Source organism: Octodon degus, unplaced genomic scaffold (genome assembly GCF_000260255.1).
Source record: "Octodon degus isolate 3935 unplaced genomic scaffold, OctDeg1.0 scaffold00021, whole genome shotgun sequence".
Lineage (NCBI taxonomy): Eukaryota > Metazoa > Chordata > Mammalia > Rodentia > Octodontidae > Octodon > Octodon degus.
In genome coordinates, this window is record NW_004524597.1 from 7474183 (window position 1) to 7482185 (window position 8003).

The window sequence follows — 8003 nt, forward strand, 5'->3', positions numbered from 1 at the left end:
CACACACACACACACACACACACACACACACACACACGCACACACACATGCACACATACACGCACACGTACATGCACACGCACATGCATACACACACATGCACACAGAGACATCACTGAATCCACATATTTTGTGTGCTTTTTCTTCCTGTCTTTTTGAGACAGGGTCTCACTATACAGTTCAGGCTGGCCTGGCTTCATCTTCCCAAGTGCTGGGTGGCACATGCCTGGCTTCTTGTGTGCTTCATTTGTATGTAGGTTCGTCTACCTTGCACCTTGTGAGGGCAGTGGTGGGGCATGTCTGGGCCCGGGTGATGAGCCCATACCTTGGCTTGCAACTCAGCTATGCACAGCTGTGATCAGTGTTGCATTCTCTTGCGAACTGGTCTCACTTTTTGGGGGCAATAGTGGGGAGTATTTTCTGGCCTTGTTTATACTGAGGTATCTGCTGTCTGATGGGGGGTTTTCTAGATTGCAAGTCAGATCTTTATATCAAATGTTATCTTCCTGTCCTGTAATTCAGGTAGCACAAAGGAAGGGACGCTCTGAACAACCCAGTCTGATTATGTGGTAAAACAAACCAAAATGTATGTCCAAGTCCAACTTTTTATTACTCTTAATAAAACTGATTATAGCTAGAAAATGGGATCTGAGCTTTGACCTTGGAACCTGTGTCATGAGAATCTGGGAGAAAAATGTATACACAATTTATAGTTGTGTAGACATAAACAAGGCTCAAATACAGTGAGTAAAAGAGCACATGGATATGTATATGCCATTTTGAAAACAAAAGTATATTTTGTTTCTTTTTTATGTATTTAGTACAGGGTCTACAGGTCTTACTACACAGATCGGACTTGTAGTGATCCTCCTGTTTTCAGCCTCCTAAACGCTGGGATTACAGGTGCACACCATCTCAGTGCACCCTGGGGGCGGGGCTGGCACAGCACACAGGGGTTTGAACCCTGGTCCCTGCATCTGCCTAAGCAGGTACTTTAACCTGCTGAGCTATCTAGCTGGCCAAAAGTATATTTTGATGTTGTGTTATATAAGAAAACACTGGTTACCAAACATAATTCTTTATCATCAGCCTTTCCACCGTCACAGTGTTGATGCATAAGTTAGGGACTTGGTGTCTTAGATACTTTTCTCTTGCTGAGACGAAACATCTACCAACCCAAAGTTAAAGGAGGAAAGGTTTATTTAGCTCACAGTTTGTAGAGGTTTTAGTATAGTTGGCTGACTCCAAGGCAGGGTGTCATGCCGAAGGGGAATCAGGGAAAAACAGTTCATACCAGGCACAAGGCAGCAAAAGCAGTGATGAGGCGAAGCAGTGACAGAAGAGCAGCGACAAGCTAACACAGTACCCTTCTTTCTGTCTCTTGTATTCTCTCCAGGGTGGGTGGCATTCACATCCCTGGAGGGCCTTCCCATGCCAAACCAATCAGTGGACTGATTTAGTAATCACATACCCTTGATCCCAGCATCACACACTCTAGATCCAGCCACCTCTGAAAAGCCCCATGGTGACTGCATGAGGCTATGGGAGGACATCTAGGCATAGCCATAACGTGTGCCTCTGCCCATTTATGCTGTTGAAATAAATATCATATGGGCCGGCCAAATAGCTCAGCGGATTAAAGCACCTGCTTAGGCAGATTCAGGGGCCAGGGGTTGAATCCCCAGGCGTGCTGTGCTGGCCCTGCCCCCAGGGGCATACTGAGAGGGAGATTGAGATTGGGCACGGTGGCACGCACTTGTAGTCCTAGAATTTGGGAGGCTGTAAACAGGAGGATCACTATGAGTCTGATCTACTCAGTGAGACTGACCCTGCAGACCCTGTCCTAAAATACAATAAATAAATAAATAAATAAATAAATAAATAAATAAATATCATAGACCGAATAGTTTATAAACAACAGATATTTATTCCTCAGTTTTGGAGACAAGGAAGTCCAAGATCAAGGTGGTGACAGATGTAGTGACTGGTGAGAAGTCACCTCCAGGTTCTTAGATGGCTCTTTTTTGCAGTGCCTTCACATGGAGGAAGGGGCTCAACTCCTTCAGGACACAACAATCTCCCTACCTCCTAATTAATAACTTTTCTCTGTTAGGATTTCAACATAAGGATTGGGGGCGGGGGCAGTTGCAAACAGTTCAGATCATGGCAGTACTCAATAAAGTACTTGGATAATTCTGAGAGACAAACTGTGTTGATCTGTTAATTATTGGACTTCTGACACCAAATGCCACAATCAGAAACACAGTTAAAAATATGCTGTGTATGTTGTGGTTATTTGATGACTACGAGTGATGTCTTAAGATAAAATACTGTCAAAGTAGTATTGAAAATTAAGAGGTGAAAGTCCAAATTTAAATATGTTTTTATCAAGGAAACCCCATGCTAATTATTGCTTTCTCAGTTTTACTAGCAGTTTCAAAATGTGTGCCGCACAGGCTGTCCATGCAAGTAAGCAGTCTGAAGTGTCCCAGTCATCAACTGCTTTTTTGCTTTTCTTTTTTTTCATAGTGCTAAGGACAGAGTCCAGTGCCTCGCACATGCTTTGGATCAATACAAATCAAGAGGCTGCTGCCCTGGGGAGTGATGGGATATGGCCAGCGGATCGCTGCAGGATACAACTTGAGAGGGAGGGCATTTAGAAGTTCAGAGCGGCTCACTTTCATGGGCACAGTGGAAGTAATCAGGATAGAGTTCTCTTTACATAAACCAACACTGAGAGTATTTTCCAAATTCTATGTGGCTTGTGTTGGGCTGAACACAGCTTAATAACAGGCTGCATAATTCTCAAGTGCTTTTTCTAGCACCTCTGGGTTGTTTTCATGCTACAGTGAGTGGCAGACAGGTTCAGTGTTGTTGTTCCCATCTCTGAGTGCAGTGATATGGCTCCCCCAAGATGTCCAGGGAGTATAAATAGAGGACAGGACAAGGACTCACTTGCTCGATTTCCATCACGGTGTTGTCATTGTGCATCTGATTTCCAAGGCTTCTTACTGAAGCTCAGGGATGTGTCTCACAGCAGTGTTGGTGAGGGAAAGCCTCAAAACAAAAGCTGTGCTGGGAAGAGGAGTCTAGCTCAGACCTGTAAAAATGGATTTCATTTCTCAGATACCCAGGATGAAAAATGTAAGGGACCTGTCTACCTTCTACTTTTTCCCCAAGCTCTATGGCCTAGTTGCCACTATTTTATTTTTTTGGTACCAAGAATCAAACTCATAACCTTGTGCTTACAGGGCAGATGCTGTGCTGCTGAGAAATATCCCCAACCCTAATTTATTTTATTTTTCCAAGTTAACAGTGGTAGGATCAAATGAATTGAGGCACTGAAATCAGGTGCTACTGGATATAGCTTTGTGATTGTGTAGGTTGCTACCCCTGGACCTATTTTCTCATTTGTAAAATTAAAGGGACCAACTTGTGACTCCTAACATTCACTTTTCCTCCTTTTTCCAATTTTTTAATTACATGTGTATGTATAATATATAAACCTTTCTTCCTTTTCTGGATGTGTGTGTTTGTGTGTAGAAAGAGAGAAAGAGACAGAGAAAAGAAACAACAGACAGGAAGAGACAGAGATAGACTTAAGGAAAAAAAAGAACATCCACAATTACCCCTCAGTAAGTAAAGTATTTTCAACATCTTTGAGGCTTCCTAGATGCTCTTTCTCTCTCTTTTTTTATGTATTTGGTAGAGTGTCTCACTGTGTAGCTTGGACTCATAGTGATCCTCCTGTTTTCAGTCAACCCAGCACTGGGATTACAAGAGTGCACCACCACACTCAGTGGCCAGCTCAGCCACCCAGGGGTGGGGCCAGCGCGGCCTGTGGTGCTGGGGATCAAACCCTGGTCCCTGTGTTTGCCTAAGCAGGCACTTAGTCTATAGATGCTCTTCTTTATGGACAACCTCTTTGAATATCCTTATGCCAAATTATGTGTTTATTATTCTTTGTTTTCTTTATAGTCTTATAGTATATATAATATGCTAAGCCATATACTATTAAATTTGCCTGCTTTTGAATGTCATATAAATGGTCATCAAACTTTTACTTTTTCTGTCAAGATTGTGTTTAGCCAGGCATGATGGCTCACACCTGTAACCCCAGCACTGTGGGAGGCTGAGGCAGGAGGACTGCAAGTTTGAGCTAAGGCTTGACAATCTAGTGACTTAGAGAGACTCTCTTCAAATAAAAACATTTCTAAATGGCTAATAATGTAGTTTAGTGTGAAGATCCTGGGTTCAATCCTCAGTATTGAAAAAAAAAAAAAAAAAGGACTGTGTCCATGTTGTCCATGTTCATAAGATTTTTATCTGAAAATAGGTATAATTGTATTTCATTTTTACTGCTATGTAGCCTTTTGTCCTATGAATATACCACATTTTATTATGCATTAATTTTTCCAACAATGTACATTCAGAATATTTCTAATTTTTTTTTTGCTATAAACAACACTTTTAATTATTTTTCCTTTTTTTTTTTTTTTTTTTTTTGCGGAACCGGGGATTGAACTCAGGCCCTTGCACTTGCCAGCGAAGCGCTTATTCCACTGAGCCATCTCCCCGGCTCAAATTATTTTCACATTGATTAGTGGATGCATATCAGTGATGCACATTCATAGATTTCATTTTGGCAGATTTCTTTTCTTTTTCTTTTTTCTTTTTTTGGCTGGCTCAGGCTGCCTTAAGGGCAGGTCTGGCTAGGCACAGAGCTAGGGAGCTGGGGATTGAACTGTGGTCCCCTGCGCCTGACTAGGTTTGCCCAGCAGGCGCTTAAACAGCTGAGCTAACCCATAAGCCCCCAATTATTTTTGTTCTTATTTCTTGATGCGCATTGGTGAGGGGTTTTCAAACATGTACTTTTTGAAATGGAATTGTTCAGTTGTAGAATATATGCATCCTCAACTTTTCTAGGCCTTGCTTGGTTAGCTCAGTTGTTTAAGCGCCTGCTTCTGCAAACCCAGTGAGGCGCAGAGGACCACGGTTCAAGCCCCAGCTCCACATGCCTTACCAGATCCGCCCTTAAGGCTGCCTGAGCCAGCCATAAAAAAACCAAAACCAAAACCGAAACAAAAAACTTCTCAAACCCATGTGTCTGATTTATTTCTGGGGCTGGGGAGATGGCTCAGTGGAATAAGCTCTTCCCTGCTAAGCGCAAGGGCTTGAGTTCAATCCCCGGTTCTGCAAAAAAAAAAACAAAAACAAAAACAAGAAAACCTTTTCTAGATAATGCAAAATCATTTTCTAGAAGGTCTATATAATTCATTTCTCTACCAGCAGTATATAAGACTTCTTGTGGGTCCTGCTTCCTTGCCTACGCAGACCGTGGTCTGTGGAGCTCTTCCAGCCTTCCATTCTCCCAAGTGTCAGGCCAACAACCCAGGAGTTGACTGTTCATTCTTTACCAGTTCTGTCAGCAAGCCTTGTTGGCTCAATCCTGAGACTATGTACATAACCTGACAAGTTTTAATTACCTCTAGCTCGCTATGCTAGACCAGCCTGTCACATTTCTCACCTAGGCTATTAAAGCTTTCTGAACTGATTTCCATGCTTTTGTCTCAGGCTTTTATAGTCTATCTCAACCCAGGAAGTAGAGCTATTAAAAAAAAAAATTAAGACAAATCACATAAACCCTGTGCTCAGAATACTCCGGATCTCCATTCTTCTCAGAGTAAAACCCCAAGTGCTATGGTGGCTTATGACTCCTGTGGCCTCAATGAATTTATCTTCTGTTCTCCCTACATGGCTTACACAGCATTATACTGGGCCTCTTGCCAGTCCTGGGACATAGAAGGTTGTCTCTTAGCTGGGCATAGTGGTACACACCTGCAATCCCAGCATTTAGAGAAACTGAAGCAGGAGGATCATTTTCAAGTCCTACCTGGGCAAATTTGAAAAAGGGCTGAGGATGTAGCTCAGTAACATAAGGTTCCTGGATTAGAATCCCAGTATGAGGGGAGAAAACTCCCTTCCCCCCCCCAAAAAAAAAAAAACAAAACAAAAAACACCAAACTCTGGCCCTGACTACTCTGCTTAGATTTTCTTCTCACATGGGTCACACTATCATTTCCTCCAAATCTTTGCCCAAATGTTTCCTTCTAGTGAGACCTACTTGGGTTGCCCTATTTGAAATGGAAACAATCTTCTAATGCCTCAGCCAGAGAGTCCTCATTTGCAATTTCAGGGCTGCCATTCCCATGAACTGGAAATGGTGTTTCCTGAGGCTGCATTACTATCCTACTTCTAGCTTTGTCTTTTTCCACAGCACTGATCACTTTTGACAAGTCTACACTTTTTTCTTTTCTCTCTCATTTTATTTATTAACTATTCCTTTCCTACCTATGACTTGAATGCAAGCTCTGTTGGGGCAGAGATTTTGTCTTTTTATTCCCAAAAAGAAACTCATGCATTGTAGGTGCTTAATTTGTAAATGAGTAACTAACCATTTTGCTTTTTCCTTTTCAATCTTCTCTTTATAATTTGTCTTATTGTAGTATTTGCTTTGGCTTTGGTTTGTTGTTTTTGTTGTTTTGAGATAGGGTCTCACTTTGTAGTTTAGGCTGGCTTTGAACTCACAATAATCTTTCTGCCTCAGTCTCCTGAGTGCTAGTATTTTAGGCATGGACTACCATGCCCAGCTTTTTTTCTTCCTTCCTTCCTTCCTTTTTTTTATTTTTTTAGTATGGAATGCCTCACAAATTTGCATGTCATCCTTGCGCAGGGGCCATGTTAATCTTCTCTGTGTTATTCCAATTTTAGCATACGTGTTGCTAAGGTGAGCACCCAGCTTTCTTGGTATATTATTATACTGGCTGGAAGACCCTCGGTAATGCTTAATAGGAGCAGTGAAAGCTGATATTCTTGTCCTGTTCCTGATTTTTGTGGGACTGCTTTTTTATATTTTGTCATTATTTTTTAAGTTTGCTAGGTACTTTTTTTATTATTAAATTAAAGAAGTCCCTTTTGATTTCTACTTTGTTTATTAAACTGTTATAATTATTATTAAATTTTAGAAAATATATATATACTTGTTAATGTTTCTTTTTTTCTTTTGATGTATTTGGTACAGGGTCTCACTATGCAGCTTGGACTTGTAGTGATCTTCCTGTCTTCCACTTCCCCAGCAATGGAATTACAGGCATGCGCCACTATTCCCACTTTCACCTGCCAGCTTGGCAGCACAGCATGTGGTGCCAGGGATCAAACCCAGGTCCTTGCGCTTGCCAGGCAGGTGCTTAGACTGCTGAGCTATCTCCCCAGCCCTAGATTTTCTAATATGAAACTACTTTGTGTATGACTACTTCAGCTGGTCATGAGGGTAAATGCAGGCTGAGCATGGCAGCCTCACTGGCCTGAGCAGAGACAGGAACTCAAGAAGAACAAAGCAGGTAAAATGTGCATAGCGGTCTTAGAGAGCCTCCTGAGGGGAGAAGTACTCCAGAAAGCTGGAGATTGCCACAGAATACTAAATTACCTATGCACAGGGTAGAGGACTGTGAGGCTTGTCATGAGACACCTAGAAAACCATAAATTGAACAATTCCAACAGCCATCCAGGGATGGAAACATTTGAAATCTGATTAGCTAGCATGAAAAGTCCTTGTTGAATATGCACAGTATCCAGTAGAGACCCCAGACTTTTTTGAAGACTGTCAAACAGCTTAAAGACATTTTGAGCTGCGTGTGGTGGTCCACACCTGTAATTCCAATTCTCAGAAGTCTGAGGCAGGAAGATTGCAAATCCAAGGTCAGCCTGGATAACAGGCTGGCTTGGATTCCATAATGACAGCCTATCTCACAAAATCAAACAAAAATAAAATCAAGCAAGCAAACAAACAAAAAGCCCTGCATATTTTGAAAGAATCAATGTAACCTGCATGTAACCAAGTACCTGTTAGAAAAAAGTTCAATACTCTTAACTAGTCTAACAAGGGCATCTAACAGCATCCAAGTAAAAACCACCAGACAGGAAAAAAAAAAAAAAAAAAAAAA

The 8003-nt window shown here is 41.7% G+C and overlaps 1 non-coding gene across 1 annotated transcript; it reads right to left on the reverse strand.

Moving 5' to 3' along the window:
• Positions 1-6688: 6688 nt before the first annotated feature.
• Positions 6689-6795, reverse strand: LOC111815805. The gene has a single exon (XR_002820440.1). It is a non-coding gene; the product is annotated as a U6 spliceosomal RNA (small nuclear RNA).
• Positions 6796-8003: the final 1208 nt, after the last annotated feature.